General features: G+C 51.2%; 1 protein-coding gene across 5 annotated transcripts in view; it reads left to right on the top strand.

The window, feature by feature from the left end:
• The first annotated feature begins 1,204 nt into the window (after positions 1-1,204).
• Positions 1,205-7,110, top strand: part of SEMA3F (semaphorin 3F) — a 151,716-nt gene continuing 145,810 nt past the window's right edge. The window contains exon 1 of one of the 5 annotated variants that reach the window (XM_039333742.1): positions 1,205-2,205. The gene's annotated coding sequence lies outside the window, so the exon portion shown is untranslated. The other 4 variants (XM_039333771.1, XM_039333755.1, XM_039333750.1 and 1 more) reach the window with 4 other exon arrangements.

Below are 7,110 nucleotides of genomic sequence, written 5' to 3'. Positions count from 1 at the left end.
CCACCCATCCCTGCTCCACTCCGCCCCACCCCTGCCCATTCCGCCCCTGCTCCGCCCCCATCTGCAGTGCCACCCACTGCCTCTACGGCCTGCCACAGATCACTCAGGTGGCCCAGCAGCTCTATGGCAGCCACGCCTTCCACCTGCACCCCGCAGCATCAACTGCGCACAACAGGGCGCGAGGGCAGTCATGTCTCTGCTGCCCAGCTGCCATGTCCTTAGCTGCACCTCTCCGCGTGGTCCATGCTCGGGGGTGACTCTCCTTGGGGGGGGGGCTGCTGGTGAAGAGGGGGCCATGGGGGGAGGCGGGGCTGGGACAATGGTCCACGTGCCCACAGAGAAGGCTCTGAGTGCCACCTCTGGCACGCGTGCCATAGGTTTGCCACCACTGCCTCATGCTCTTCAAATAAGCTTCTTCCTCAGATGTAGCATCTCTTCTACCACTGAAGTTCAGATTGGCAGCCCAATCAGCTTTTCTACCTGGAAGGGAAAACTGCTATCTTACCTATTTACTCAGGTGACAAAATGACCTGCTCCCCTCAGGCAGAAGTTTAATCTGGCATCCTGACTTGTAAATGGACCCTTCTTCCAAAGCTGATGAGGAAAGCTGAGCACCCAAACAGAAGCATTTCCACAGCTCTCAGTTTGCATCTCAAGATCAGGATGGTTCCTCCCAGGCAGGAAGAGGGGTAGGTTTCCTCTCTACTCCTCTCCACCAAAGAGTTAAGTAAGCTTGCCTGAGCAGATTAACTGAGCAAGGAGGCATCCGGCTCGGGTGGGGAGATAACAGTCTCTCCTGCTGTCAATTACGCCCGAGTTTTCTTTGTTGCGGAGAGTGTGTTTCTTGAAGGATGTGCCTGGATGGATTTTTTTTTTTTTTGCAATATTAAAAAGCAAGGCCCCATCTTTTATCCCCCACCCCCCACCCCGTCATCCATTTGCTCTCACTCGGGTATTCTTCCCTTCTTCTTTTTTTGCTTTCTACCTCTTTCTCTTTCCCTTCCTCCAACGCCCCCTCCTGCCTCCTATCTCTCTTTCACCCCCATCACCATGCTTCCCTCCCCACCACTCCCTTGCACTTCACAGAATAACTCAAGTCAGAGAGAGAGAAAGAGAGACAAAGGACTCGCTTTATTTATTTATTTATTTATCCCCTACCCCACCCACCCACCCACCCACCCTTCAACTTGCCTCTGGATTTTTTTTTAGGAAAGTCAGAGGGGGAGGAGAAGAGCGAGCCGTGTATGTGCCCGAACACGGGCGATTCCAATAATAGCCTTGGGTTCGGATCGCGTTGCTTGCAACCGGGCCGCGGATGAAAGCCGCCGCGCAGGACTGCTGGAACCGTCAGGAGGGGATGGGTGGAAGGAAGGCAGAGCCATTCTCTCTCTCGGGAGACGGTGGCCAATCCACCTAGCCGACACCCAGAGCGTGCTGGAATCCCGCGGCTCCCCGCGTCCGCCTGGCCAAGCGAAACCCAGCTGCAGGGAGGGGCGGTACAGGTGGAAAAAGAAGGGGGCGCGGCGGGGAGGGGAACGGCTATGGGTCCGTGCCCCGCTTGAATGGCCGAGGAGGTGGGAAAGGGGCGGGGCTATGCAAATCGCAGGCAGTAGAAGCCAATTGACTGAATAGGCTTTGGGTGCTCAATGCGAGAGAGGGGGATTTGTAAGCGTATGTGTGTAGTGGAGGAAGGTGGCGGTTTATTTCCCTTCTTTTTCTTTTTTTTTTTTTCTTTTTTCTTTTTTGCCAAGTGGGCAGGAGTGTCCACAATCCTTATTTTTATTCTTTCTTCCTGCCTTCCCTTCCCCTCCTTTCCGCTCCCCCCCTGCCGCCCGCCCGTCCGCCCCCACTTGCGCCCGTGCGCTCCTGGCGATCGGCCTGCAGCAAGAACTTCGGAGGGGCAGCGCCGCGCATTCGGGGCTGGGAGAATCCGCGGGGAAAAAAAAAAAAAAAAAAAAGTCAGGAGCGCCGCTCGGGGCGTCTCGGAATCCCCACCCGATTTGGCCGCCTTTCTTAACTTGCTCCGCCGCGAGCGCCTATCTATGGATTGGGAGAGGAGAGCCGGGTTCAACTCCTGAATCCCCCAAGTCCCGAACTGCGGAAGGCGCGGCGCTTCGATCGGGAGGTCACCAGAGCGCTCGCTTTCCTCCGGGCGAAGGGAGCGGGAAGGACGGCGCCGGTGGGACGTCGCTCCCAGGACAGCTGGTAAGAAATGCCCGCTTGGCGCCGAGAAAGGGCTGCTGGGGTCTTCTCTCTCCTCTCCGTTCCGGGTTGGCGGAGCTGGGAAGCGAGCGCTTCTCCTCGGCTCCTCGGGCGGCAGGAGAAGCGCCTGGGCTTGGGTCGTCCGCGGCGATCCGCTTGCAGGCAGAATCTAAGTACGCCTGCCCGGGGAGAGGATTAAGCTCGTAAGCAGATTTCTCTTTTTCCGCGAATCGCCACCCCCGCGCCTTCAGCCTTCACCTTTGTCGCCCCACTTCCAAACGAACGAATCCGGCTCTGTCGGGAGAACAGCCGGACGGCTCTCCGCCTCGGCAAAGGTACGGGACGGGAGGGGAGAGGAGGGGGCGCGAACCGAGAAGGGCGGGGAAGCGGAGGTCAGGGGGGGACGTCGCTCGGCTCGGGCTCCGGGTTCCACTTGCGGAACTCCTCCCAACCTTGAGTCCCGGACAGCGAAGCGGGGAGGAGAGGATTGTCAAGCGGCGAGCGGGAGGTCGGTGGAGAGGAGGCAAAGAACTATTTCTGATTGCAAACTTTCTGCGGCCTCCTCCCCATCCGGGAAATAGCTAGTTTGGCCCTTGTTTTAGCTCCGTTGAGCAGAAATTCGAAAAAGTGGGGGTGTAGAGGAAGAAGGGAGCCGAGGCAGAATTCTGGACCGCTTTCACTCGAAGCTGTTTTTTTTTTTTTTTTTACTAAGGTGGGATTGGAATCCTTTCTCTCTCTTTGTTAATATCTCCGGCGAAAGCCCTTTGATATCCCTGCCCTATAAAAAGGGGGACTCATTTAGCAAGGTGTGCGTGCGTGCGCGTGTGTGTGTGTGTGTGTGTGTGCGCTGCTAAGAACGCGGGCAATTTTGTATGTTTGAATGGCTGCATAAAGCGGGAAGAACCGCTTTTAAAGTCCAGGAGTTACGAGAAGGGTAGTAGAACAGGAAAAGGAGCTGATCGGTGGAAGAAACCAGATGACTTGAGAAAAGTATCACCTTTCCAGACCAAAAAGTCTCGGGGTTAGGCGCTGGAAAGCACGAGGGCCTGAGTGCATGTGTGTTTCCGTGACTTCCGGGTAACCAAGCCGCCTGAAGTGGTAACCTTCAAAGTTATTTCTCCCGAGAGACCTTTTCCCTGGGTCGATAAAGGCCGCTTTAGCATAGGCGTGCTTTAGAAAGGTCGCGCCGCATCCGAGACCCCCTTTCTTCGCCGGTGCGCTCATCGCTAGTGGTCCCGTCCAGGACAGGAATCCCGAGGCAGTCTGAGATGCGGGGCGCTTAGTCTGGACCTACGGATCGCGGGAGGAGGAGGAGGAGAGCAAATAAATGGCGCTTCTTGTTTACCTGAGCGGGAAATCACGAAGATCGGTCTGGGACTGTGGCGCGGTGGCGGGTTTGGCGAAGACTTGAACTCTGAGGCTTCGGGAGAAACGAGCCGGGTAGGACCAGACGGTCCAAGTGGCCCCTATTCTCTCTCCCTGCCGGGCATTTTCCGGGCGGCTGCGAGGGAGGGAAAGAGCGGACGCGCTCCGAGTTGGCTGGTGCGCAGCGAAGGTTAGAGGCTCTCATTTCGGATCGCCCTGAGGACGCACCGCGCCGGTTTCTCGATTGGCGACGCCTCGGGGAACTCGAGTGAGGCTGACGTTTCTCTTGGCCCGAAAGATCGCGCAGCCTCCTCGCTTAAGCGGCCGGCGGTGCTGAGCGAGCCAAAGCCTCGCTCGTCCCGTCACCCACCGAAGTGAGGGCTGGTGCTGCGGCTCTTGCTCCCTCCACTCTTCCCCGTCGCGGGGATTCGGGAGAAAGACCCGGGCCGGCTGCTGAGCTCCGGGACTAGGCGGGCCCCGCCGCGCCCGCCTTTGGGCGAGTTGCTTTTCCTCGGGCCGCCGGCTGTGACTCGACCGAGGGGAAAGCAACTGGTTTCCTCCGGGCGGGGTGGTGGTGGTGGTGGTGCGCCGAAGGAATTTGTGCTGCCGATGAACCTTACGGGGAAAGACCCGCCAGAAACGCGGTTACCATAAGCTTCCTAATTCATTTATGAACGAAGCCATTATATTTGCGTGCATGAACGTATAAGAGGGAACAATAACAAGAGAAAGAGAAAGAAAGAAAGAAAGAAAGAAAGAAAGAAAGAAAGAAAGAAAGAAAGAAAGAAAGCTGGACTTTCTTGGCAATTAAATGAAATGCAGGTAGGGCCTAGCTAGCCAATACCATTTTAAAAGGTTCCCAAATCCAGGCTCCAACAACTCAATTGTGGACAAGTTTCTGGATCTTGTCAGATGCTTTTTCTCTTCTTTGTCAAGCAAACCACCAAATACTAATATTTTCCCTTCCTGCTCTTGAAAAGCCCACTGTCTTTTTAAAATACGGACTTTGGTTTAAAATAACATACAAAACACTGTGTTGTAATTGGGATATTTGTGGAGTCCAGTCTTAATTAATTCAACAAGTAATACTACAGCCCTTCAGAGCATGAATGAAAATGCCCAGCTACCCAAGGCAGGTGATTCCTTCCTTCCTCAGTCCCTGTCCAGAGAACCCTCATTTCTCTCACTGCAGCATGAATGACAGACAGTTTTTATGAATGAGGTTTCAATAAGTAGAGGGATGTGTCTCCTGATCGCCATGCATGGCAGGATATGGCCTTGAATAAGATGGGGCTCCCTTGTGCTTTCAGTCTTGTGCAGTCAGCATTTGGGGAACTTTCGCAGGGGACAGTTCAATTCATGTACTGCTCAAACTAGTCTGTTACGATGCCAACATAAAGCTTGGTTAACTTTAAACCATTTTCTGTCGAGTTCCTCTGGTGCATTGTGTCATGCACACGCAATATTCACATCTGGCACAAACAGGGGAAGAGAAATCCAAGTAGATTTCTTTTTCCATTATTACACATGAACTGAAATGCTAAAAGAATACTTATTTTCTTAACCAACAGTTAGTTTGAAGAATTTACCATGATCAACATACTCAATGTGGAAGCCATTATGATCCACTCTGGGGGCCACTGGAATAATTGGAATCCCAAGGAAAAACTGGGAAAAGCCAATAAAACTCTGTCTACAGGTAGCAACAAAGGCGGTTGTGGAATGCACTCTCCTTCTCAATGTGTTTCTACACATACTGTAACTTTTGGGAATTGATTACTATAGGGCAAAGAATTCAGTAAACTTGTTTTGTATTTGCTACCAGGTGCAAATTATCAGAGGACAGATAACATGCATAGTTATGAAAGTGGGACTTTGCAGTAGCTGGGGGAGGGGTTGGAATTACCAAATAGCTCTGCCATTCCTCTCTCTTCACTGATTTTCAATTAATTTTCAATAGTCACCCAGCCAGCACTAAACGTTCAATCTTCATTGAGCTTATATTTTCTCCTCTTGGTTTTTCTGCAAACACAGGGATTTCCCTGTGTGTTCTGCTGATGCCTGCCTTTTATGAAGGGTTGCCATTTTGACTACATAAGGAGCCCCACATTCAAGGCATCCATACTGCCTTGCTTATTGATTAAACTAATTTAATACTTCTGTTTGTATTACAGAAAGTTTTAAGCTGGCTAACAAAACAATAGAATTATCCTAATAAACAAATAAGGTAATACCCTGACAGACAAACAGACAGACAGACAGACACAGAATAACACAACAAAAACATAGAATCACATGAAGCTACTTGAGGCTAGCAAGAAAAACCCTTCTTGATCTGTGAATGGCAGCCATTCCTATTTCAACAAGCCCTCAAAACCAGCTTTCTAAGTTTGGGCAAAGTGGTGGCGGACCCCTTTCGGGAGAACTGGGTTGCAAATTCATCCCCCCCCCCCAGATATTTCTTTTTTATATTTATTGTATTGTTTTCAACTGATTGTACACCATGCAAAAACAAGAGCCTGTTTGGTGTGGGGCTAAGGCAACAGGTTAGATAAACCATGAGCTGTGAATTCTAGCCTTGCCTTGCACCCAATTCAGCTGGATGACTTTGGGCCAGTCATTTTCTCTCAGCTTTGGGGAAGAAGTAAAGGCAAGCCACTTCCAAAACCCATTGCTAAGAAAATTGCAGGGACTTGTGCAGGCAGTTGCCAAGAGTCAACACTGACTTGAAGGCATGCACCCCCAAACCCCCACACATGCACACACCACCCATAGTCCCATTGGAGTTGGTCAGCCTATAGGTTTAATAAATAATTGCCTCTTTCTTTGCCTGTTCACCTCATCTCCTCTACCCAGAAGCAAAAGTTTACCTTCAGAGGAGCCTAGCGAGCCCCAAGAGATCACCCCCTCCAGTTCGTCCCATGAATATCTTTCTGCTTCCGCTCCACCAAGAATATCTGCCTAAGGTGGTTGCCCTATTATACCTAATGGTAGGTAGGAAAACACTGTAAATAAAAGGGAGATCTGGGCTCCTCTACCCCCCCCCCTCAAGAAATGATTGTATGAAATCCCTACCAATAATTGGTCATATGGAATGAATGCTCTGGGCATTTTCTGCCTTTCTAATCACTTCTAGGAGGCACAAGAGAGCACAGGAATGTAGCTAATAGCAACACTGTAGAACAGGCAGGAGATTTCATGAGGCTTTTATATGGCAATGTTAGGAGACCTATGCCTAGATCAAAAGCTGTAATGATTTCACTAGTATCGTTGCCCATTTGTGGCTTGCACATATTAACAGAGTTGTTAATAATTTTCTCACATATTCCTTCTCCCCTTTCTTTCTTTCTGCCATTCTCTAAAGATAATTCCTGCACTGTAAGCTTGTTTCTCTGAAGGCCTGGTGGTAAGCTGAGTGTGATCAGAAACCCCTCTGTGAATTGACAGAGCCATCAGGAGGTTTCCCCAATTTTCTTTAGTTCCCCAAAGGTTCACCTCACTTATGGTTCAGTTGATCTCCTTATTTATGTGAGAGGAAGAGAG

The sequence above is a fragment of the Crotalus tigris genome, unplaced genomic scaffold (assembly GCF_016545835.1).
Source record: "Crotalus tigris isolate CLP2741 ecotype Arizona unplaced genomic scaffold, ASM1654583v1 scf7180000017625.6296891, whole genome shotgun sequence".
In the NCBI taxonomy this organism is placed as follows: Eukaryota; Metazoa; Chordata; class Lepidosauria; order Squamata; family Viperidae; genus Crotalus; species Crotalus tigris.
Note: the sequence above shows the minus strand (reverse complement) of the source record. Positions and strands in the feature narration are given on the sequence as shown.